Here is an 8,626-nt window from a genome sequence, read left to right as displayed (position 1 = left end):
AAATAAAAACTCTAAAAAACAGTTTGATTTTAATATTAAATATGTAGATTAAAATGGAGCTCTACAAATAAAACGCAAAATCTATAAACAAATTCAATGTATTTGACGTTATACAATTTTTCTTTATGTATGAGGCACAATGAAAATTTTTTTTTTTAAAATATTATCTTTTTTCAAAATTTAGTATAGAATAATTATTATGACTAAATAATTCATCGGTTCATATAGATTACACACAATTATCATATTATTTTTTTATATCTCAACATAGATGAAGAACCATATGGAAGTCTGGGCATTTACGGGATTACGACCGTCATGGGCTGGTTTAAGTGCACTTAACACACGTGTAACGTTCACCAATTCTACCCATGATTGATTCTTGGAAGTTGTTCTTGGAAGTCTTGGAAGTCTTGATACATGATCCAATTTTGAAACATTACACTTGAATCACTAGCGAAAAACATTTTGAGTGTGTCCAAATACTTGTCACAAATCTGGATTATCTCCAATTATATGAGTTATTTTTCATGTTACATTTTTATCAATATGAGCATGAAAATGGTTTCCTACTTACGGGAATGAGTGTACATGTGTCGTTTTAAACACCTTTTAGCTGTACATTTATATAGACACTCTACGCATGAGAATGGTTTCACCCCAGTGTGAGTTGACATGTGCTTTTTTAAATTCTCCTTACATGAACCTTTATACTGACAATCCAAACAGGAGAAGGGTTTCTCATTAGTATGAGTTAACTTGTGCCGGACTAAATTTCTTTTATCTGAACATTTATACTGACACTCGAAGCACGAGAATGGTTTTTCACCATTATGCGTTGCCATGTGTCGTTTTAATTGTGCTTTATCCAAAGATTTATAGTTACATTCTAAACATGAAAAGGGTATTGCACCAGAATGAGTAAACGCGTGTCTTCTTAAAGTTTTTTACGTGAACATTTATATTCACAATCTAAACAAAAGTAGGTTTTCTTAACAGAATGAACGATCATGTGTTTATTCAAATTCGTTTTGAATGAACATTTATACTGACACTCTGAGCAAGAGAAGGGTTTTTCACCAAGATGAGTTAACATGTGTCGTTTTAAAATCCCTTTTCGTGAACATATATATACTGACAGTGTGGGCACAATATTGGTTTCACGCTTGAATGAGTTAAAATGTGCTTTCTTAAAGTCCTTTTAAATTAACATTTATTGTTTGTAAAAAAATTGAGTTTATCAATCGACTTGTTTTCGAGTTTTGCGTACACAAACATACGAGAACTTTATTTTATACAAATACATTCAGTTATTTTTAATTTGGTACAAGTTAATAGGCTGTATCAGAGTAGCTAAAATGCCTCAGGTTTGCTATCCCTAGTCTTGATATTCCAACTTTTAAATTTTCCTTTTTTTAAATACCTAATGTCCAAGTTTTTTTTAAAAGCTTGACTGCAGATAAAATAATAAGGATTGGAAAGGTAAATGTTAAAAATAGATCACAAACACTAAGACTAATTGAAAGCTAATCTCTCTTGAATTTATTTAGCAATCGACGGATATCGAACCCATTACGCTAGTTTCGCAGTCAAGTGTTTACTCAACTACGCCACAGCGCCTATCTAAACTAACTTTAAAATTTAGCCAAGTCTTATGCAACACCGCTTATCATTGTTTTGCTTTAGCTCCAACTTTATGAGTTTTATAGCCAATTCCTACTTATGATTGGGTTTACTCTTTATGTTTAAATGGGATACGTTGCCTCTTCCCTAGTATGGAGAATATCTTCTTTATCTTTTGTTTCCGCTTTGATCCTAACTGAAAGGAGTTTCACTGTTCATAAATCATTTAGTGCCAGTCGACAAATTTTCCCTGTATTTTTTCACCAAATAAATGTACTTTAAGTATTATTATATATTATAAAGTTTAATTCTGTTCCGCATGTAATATTCATTTATTTAATTTTTATATATATACTCGGGCTGAGAGGTTATAATTATACGCCGCGATCGAACTAAAGATCTACCTTTGTGAAAATGAATCACTTCCTATCGTTTCTTGAGTAGATACCAATTTTTCTAAGTTACGTCGCATTATCTATACTTTTCTATTATTGTCAATGTTTCTCTTGAAATAGCGTCCGTGTCGCTTGAGTACAGTGGAGTTCAGTGCTAGATATAATAATAGTGTTTCAACGAAAATGTTTATGCCATGTAGGGATTTCCGCTTATGAAAGATCGGTTTAATGGTGTTTCTATAATCGCTGCGTATTTTGTGACTCCCAAACGGGAGCAGATACCAATATCTGTCAAAGTTTGGATGTGAAAACAACTATTGAATATATTGAATTAAGTTCACATTACTTACTGTATTAATTAACACGGATTTATAAAAGCACAAAAAAAGTTTCAGCTTGTCAATTAGACTACTGAAGAACTGATGGAACCCCCTTCAGTAAGGGTCAAGGCGAAACCGCAAGATGTGGATGTGGATATTCTTCATACTGGAGTAGGGGCATCATGCCCTGTTATACCCAAAAGCGAACCAGAAACCGATAGAGTCATCATTAATATTCCAATCTGTAAGAGAGATGTATCATATTCCGATTTAAAGGAGGAAATAACATACCCAGAAGTTCCAATTGTAAAGATCGAATACGAATCTTGCAATGAAGAGGGTGATGATGCTGGAGAAGGGACATCATCTCCTGACGTTAGTGAACCGTGTACCAGTGCCAAACTACAGTACGAGGAGGCAACTGGCAAGGTAGTGCCCTACACCGAAATCGATATTGAATATGCCAACATTAAACAAGCATGTTCGGAATCCTCTGGTATATTTAAAGCAGATCCCAGTGAGTAATACTAAATTCCTTTTGACCTATCATTATTTTTACTTATTTATTTTTTTACAAAAATGTTAATAAAATTAGTATATAACCACTCACCGAGATTTTTACGTCTACCGGTTTCGAGACGTACCCGTCTCTTCGTCAGGACAATCACTAACACAGCATGCAAACAATACTACCCTTTACCACCATAGCACCATTTACACACTCAAAACTACACAAAATGTCTAACACATGCGATTTTTGGTCGACCCGAAGACCAACATGCACTATAGTTTTCAATACAGACATGCGTTACGAGCCGAGGTTAAACGTATATTGTAGGGTAGTATTGTTTGAAGGTGAATATCTGAAATTCGTGAATATCGTGAAAAGGGTAGTATTGTTTGAAGGTGGTGAAGGGTAGTATTGTTTGCATGCTGTGTTAGTGATTGTCCTGACGAAGAGACGGGTACGTCTCGAAACCGGTAGACGTAAAAATCTCGGTGAGTGGTTATATACTAATTTTATTAACATTTTTGTAAAAAAATAAATAAGTAAAAATGACTAATCACAAAGTAAATGCTTTAAATATTAATAATATTGAGAATTATATCATTATTTGATTACATTTTTAAATACGCGTCAACACATTTCGTGTTTTAAGAAAAATATTTGCTTTATATTTATTAGTTGCCTTAGAAAATTCCCGTATGAATGACCCGTAAAATTTTTAGTTTGTTTTCATTTCGCGATTGGTTTTTATCTTTATCTTATTAATTGTTTTTATTTTAAAGATACCAACGATTCGAGTGAAGCTTGAAGCGTATGGCTAAGAACCTATGCAATTGAATATTTACATAAAACGTATATATTATTCTTATAGAGTAATTACCATAAATACGAGAGTAAAGTTTTTAAGCGAAAGCTTTCCGAACATAAAACTCAGTGATGTTTTAAAGCGATACTTATTTTATAGATAATAGATATAGAATTATTATTAATATAAATAATATAAATATATAATTATAGAATTATTATTAATATAAATAATTCAAAACCACGCGACGTAACATTGAATGTTGTTGATGATTCAAGATGATCCTATGGTATATATATATATATATATATATATATATATATATATATATATATATATATATATATATATATATATATATATATATATATATATATATATATATATATATATATATATATATATATATATATATATATATATATATATATATATATATATATATATATATATATATATATGTATATATATATATATATATATATATATATATATCAGTATATAAAAATGGCAGTTCAATAGTATTTTTAATAAAATTGATTGATGTTTTAGCCTTTTTTAAATAACATTTTCCGTTTCTTTTCAGATTCAAAGAGTATTAAAAAAACGCCGAAAAAACATTCCAAAACAAGGAAAATTATATCATGTTCTAAGTGTACATTTACATGTTCCATGAGAGCGATCTTAACTTCTCACTTGTTAACTCATATTGGTGAGAAACCGTTCTCATGTTTGGAGTGTCCATACAAATGTTCTGATAAATGGAGTTTGAAGCGACACATGCATATTCATACCAGTGACAAGCTATTCTCGTGCTTAGAATGTCAGTATAAATGCTCACGGAAAGGGGATTTAAAACAACACATGTTAACTCATACTGGTTTAAAACCTTTCTCATGTTCAGAGTGTCAGTATAAATGTTCAGATAAAGGGAATTTAAAACAACACATGTTGACCCATACTGGCGAAAAACGTTTCTCATGTTTAGAATGTCCGTGTAAATATTCAGATAAAAGGAATTTAAGACTACACATGTACACTCATACTGGCGAGAAACCCTTCTCTTGTTTAGAGTGTCAATATAAATGTTTGGATAAAAAGAATTTAAAACGACACATGCTAACGCACACTGGTGAGAAACCCTTCTCGTGTTCAGAGTGTCAGTATAAATGTTCAGATAAAAGGAATTTAGTCCGGCACATGTTAACTCATACTGATGAGAAACCATTTTCATGCTCAAAATGTAAGTATGTGTGCTCCCGCAAAGACCATTTGGAAAGACACATGATCACTCATACCGGGGATAAACCCGTCCACATTTAGATTTTCAATGTAGCCGTTAAGATAATAAGTTTGAACACTATTTCACTCCAAAGAATGAGTATTCATACTCTTATTTTATTCTAGGGATCATTATGTTGATACATTTATTGAATTGTTAGTGAAACAGTTTTTCATATATAGTTGTTATGTGTGTGAGTGCGCCTTACATATACAAATATAAACGTAGATTTTCATGACCTTCGCTTCTTTACTGAATTCGCTGCATACTGAATTTCAGATATCAATCAAACTGAAACTATTTGGAATAAACACTTGAAAACTACCCAAGTTACAGTATCACTTCACGATACATATACTTTGGCTAACGAATATATTTACTTTTTTGTACATCTCAAAAGATTTAAAACATTATCCTCAATAAACATGAAATTTTTTGCAAAAACCCTCTTTTTAATTAATCTTTCCCCATTCTTCAATATTTTATCCTAGCTACCCTACTGGGTTTATTCTACATGAATTACTAACGATTGATGGCGCCATGCACGACTGTTTTCAGTGTTCTTTTTGAAAACGTGACGTACCCTGAAATGTACATCCATAAAAAATTACCAGATCTTCACCTCTTCAGGCATATCCCCATTTATATAAACATCATTTTTTATTTTAAATAACCGCCGTTCTATATATATACTAATATTTGATATAAACGCAATCTGAATCGTTATGTTTAACGAAACGGCAAACGGCAATAATAATCCTAATTATATTTTCTACTCAATTTGTGTACTATTTTAAGGGACTCCGAATAAAACATAAAATAAATTCAAAATAATTTTGACGAATTTAAAATTATATTTTACAACAAATAATGCAATATGGGTATGTATGTAAAACTATATTGATAACACACGGTGTTTACTGATAAGCTTTGTTTTAAATCGAGGTTAGGTCTTAAGGTCTAAATTACAAAAATTAATATATTTATGGGGTTTTCTTTATTTTGTATGTACGTAGGTAGGTATTTGAGAATACAATTGTTACTTGGGTAGGTACAAACTATTTCAGAATTCGGTGGCGCTACTTTGTCTATACCTTTATCGATTGTCTATATCTTTCTTGAAATGGCGTAAACGTCATTTGAGGTTGGTGATGGATATAATATCATTTTAACGAACATCCAGAGTTTGTTCCTTGTTACTGTTAAGATTAAAGAATCCCTACTCATGGTTACTCAAGTATTAAAAATTAGTTTTATAACCAAGTATTAGTTGAATTGCAGTTCACTGTTATAATCTCTAAACGAGAGTACTGTCAAGTTTCGATGAGATAATTGAATACTGGATTAAACATTACTCTCATACTTTACACGGATTTATAACGTAATAATTTTAGACATTATTGATGTATTTTAGAAGTAGAGGCGAAGTTTGATGGGTAGAATATTGAATAACAGATGGAGCTCTCTTTAGTGAGGGTCAAGGTGGAACCGGGAGATGTAGATGTAGATATACCCCATTCTGGAGAAGATGCACTATATCCTGCTGTACTCAAAAGTGAACCACAGACTGATAAGATTCTTAGTAATATACCACACAATACTAAAGATGTATCATGTTCCGGTATAAAGGAGGAGATAATTTACCCCGAAGTTCCAATAATAAAGGCCGAACCGGAATCTGGTGATGAAGAACATACTAACCATACTTGGGAAAGAGAAACATGCCTCGCATCATTTCCCGATACGACTGAAGCGGGAACCAGTGCTAAAAAGTGCAACAAATTAACTAGTGCAGCAATGACGTGTAATGAAATAGAAATAGCTTATTCTGAAGAATGTTTGGATTCCTCTGGTATAATTACAGACACCAGTAAGTATCATCGTTTTTTCTCGTTATAATTCAAATGAACTTGAATTGTCGCTTTGATTGCGTGCGTTAGCACTGCCATAAATGGAATTTCCAAAAATTTGCAGATCAAATTTAGTATACATATGTCGTTTGCCTATTGAATACCTACGGACATATGGCATTACTTTACGGACAAATACCTGTTCCGTTAGGATTTTATTTCCTGTTAATTGGGTCCAATTGACTCGAGCGAATTTTGATTAAGGACTGAAATAACTACATATTTATGTATTTCTTTAAATACATAATTTCTTTGTTAATATGTGTTTAAATAATCAACTAATTAACGAAATCAAACGTAAAATTTTGTATTTGTTGGTTTTAAAATTTTACTTGTATTTATAGTAAATTAATTAATAATTCATTAAAAAATACATCTATTTTTCCTTAGCCGTTTTGAACATTTTAAAACAACTATTTAAACGCTAATTATTTTAATTACAGTGGCATTTTTTTTTAAATTTCTTTTCTGAAATATATTAGGGTATGCGTTTCTATATTTTCAGCGCAGTGATACAAAATTCTAACTCTGATGAAATAAATAATATTTAACGATGATTTAATTAAAACCAGTTATGTTTATTATAAAAACTATAATGTTTAAAAGATTATTTCTCAAAGATTATTCCCGTTTTCCAGATTTGGAGAAAATTAAAACCAAGCCAAAAAAGTTGGGTACTACAAAATCAACGAGAAAAAAATGCTCCAAAGATAAATTTATACGGCCAGTGGAAGAAAAATTAACGTCGGACATGCTACTAACTCAGACTGTTGAGAAACCATTCTCATGTCCTGACTGTCACTATAAATGCTCACGTAATAGCGATTTAAAACGACACATGGCAATTCATAATCTCGATAAACCCTTCTGTTTAGAGTGTCAGTACAAATGTTCAGATAAATGGGTTTTAAAACGCCACATGTACACTCATACTGGCGAGAAACCCTTCTCATGTTTAGAGTGTCACTATAAATGTTCACGGAAAGGGAATTTAAAACAACACATGTTGACCCATACTGGCGAAAAACGTTTCTCATGTTTTGAATGTCCGTGTAAATATTCAGATAAAAGGAATTTAAGACTACACATGTACACTCATACTGGCGAGAAACCCTTCTCTTGTTTAGAGTGTCAATATAAATGTTTGGATAAAAAGAATTTAAAACGACACATGCTAACGCACACTGGTGAGAAACCCTTCTCGTGTTCAGAGTGTCAGTATAAATGTTCAGACAAAAGGAATTTAGTCCGGCACATGTTAACTCATACTGATGAGAAACCATTTTCATGCTCAAAATGTAAGTATGTGTGCTCCCGCAAAGACCATTTGGAAAGACACATGCTCACTCATACTGGGGATAAACCCGTCCACATTTAGATTTTCAATGTAGCCGTTAAGATAATAAGTTTAAACACAATTTCAATCAAAATAATGAGTATTGATACTCTTATTTTATTATAGGGATTATTATGTTGATATATTTATTGAATTGTTAGTGAAACAGTTTTTCATATATATAGTTGTAATGTGTGTGAGTGCGTCTTACATATACAAATATAAACGTAGATTTTCATGACCTTCGCTTCTTTACTGAATACGCTACATACTGAATTACAGATATCAATCAAACTGAAACTATTCGGAACAAACACTTAAAAACTACCCAAGTTACAGTATCACTTCACGATACATATACTTTGGCTGACGAATATATTTACTTTTTTGTACATCTCAAAAGATTTAAAACATTATCCTCAATAAACATGAAATTTTTTGCAAAAA

The 8,626-nt window shown here is 31.5% G+C and overlaps 1 long non-coding RNA gene across 1 annotated transcript; it reads left to right on the top strand.

Moving 5' to 3' along the window:
* Positions 1 to 6,038: 6,038 nt before the first annotated feature.
* On the top strand, positions 6,039 to 8,626 carry LOC148305060 (uncharacterized). The gene is made up of 3 exons (XR_015838247.1): positions 6,039 to 6,240; positions 6,348 to 6,803; positions 7,482 to 8,626. It is a non-coding gene; the product is annotated as an uncharacterized LOC148305060 (long non-coding RNA).

This window comes from Brachycentrus maculatus, unplaced genomic scaffold (genome assembly GCF_059751285.1).
Source record: "Brachycentrus maculatus isolate JH-2025_06_01 unplaced genomic scaffold, ASM5975128v1 h1tg000288l, whole genome shotgun sequence".
Lineage (NCBI taxonomy): Eukaryota > Metazoa > Arthropoda > Insecta > Trichoptera > Brachycentridae > Brachycentrus > Brachycentrus maculatus.
The sequence above is the reverse complement of the archived record's forward strand: the minus strand, read 5'-3'. Positions and strand labels throughout refer to the sequence as shown.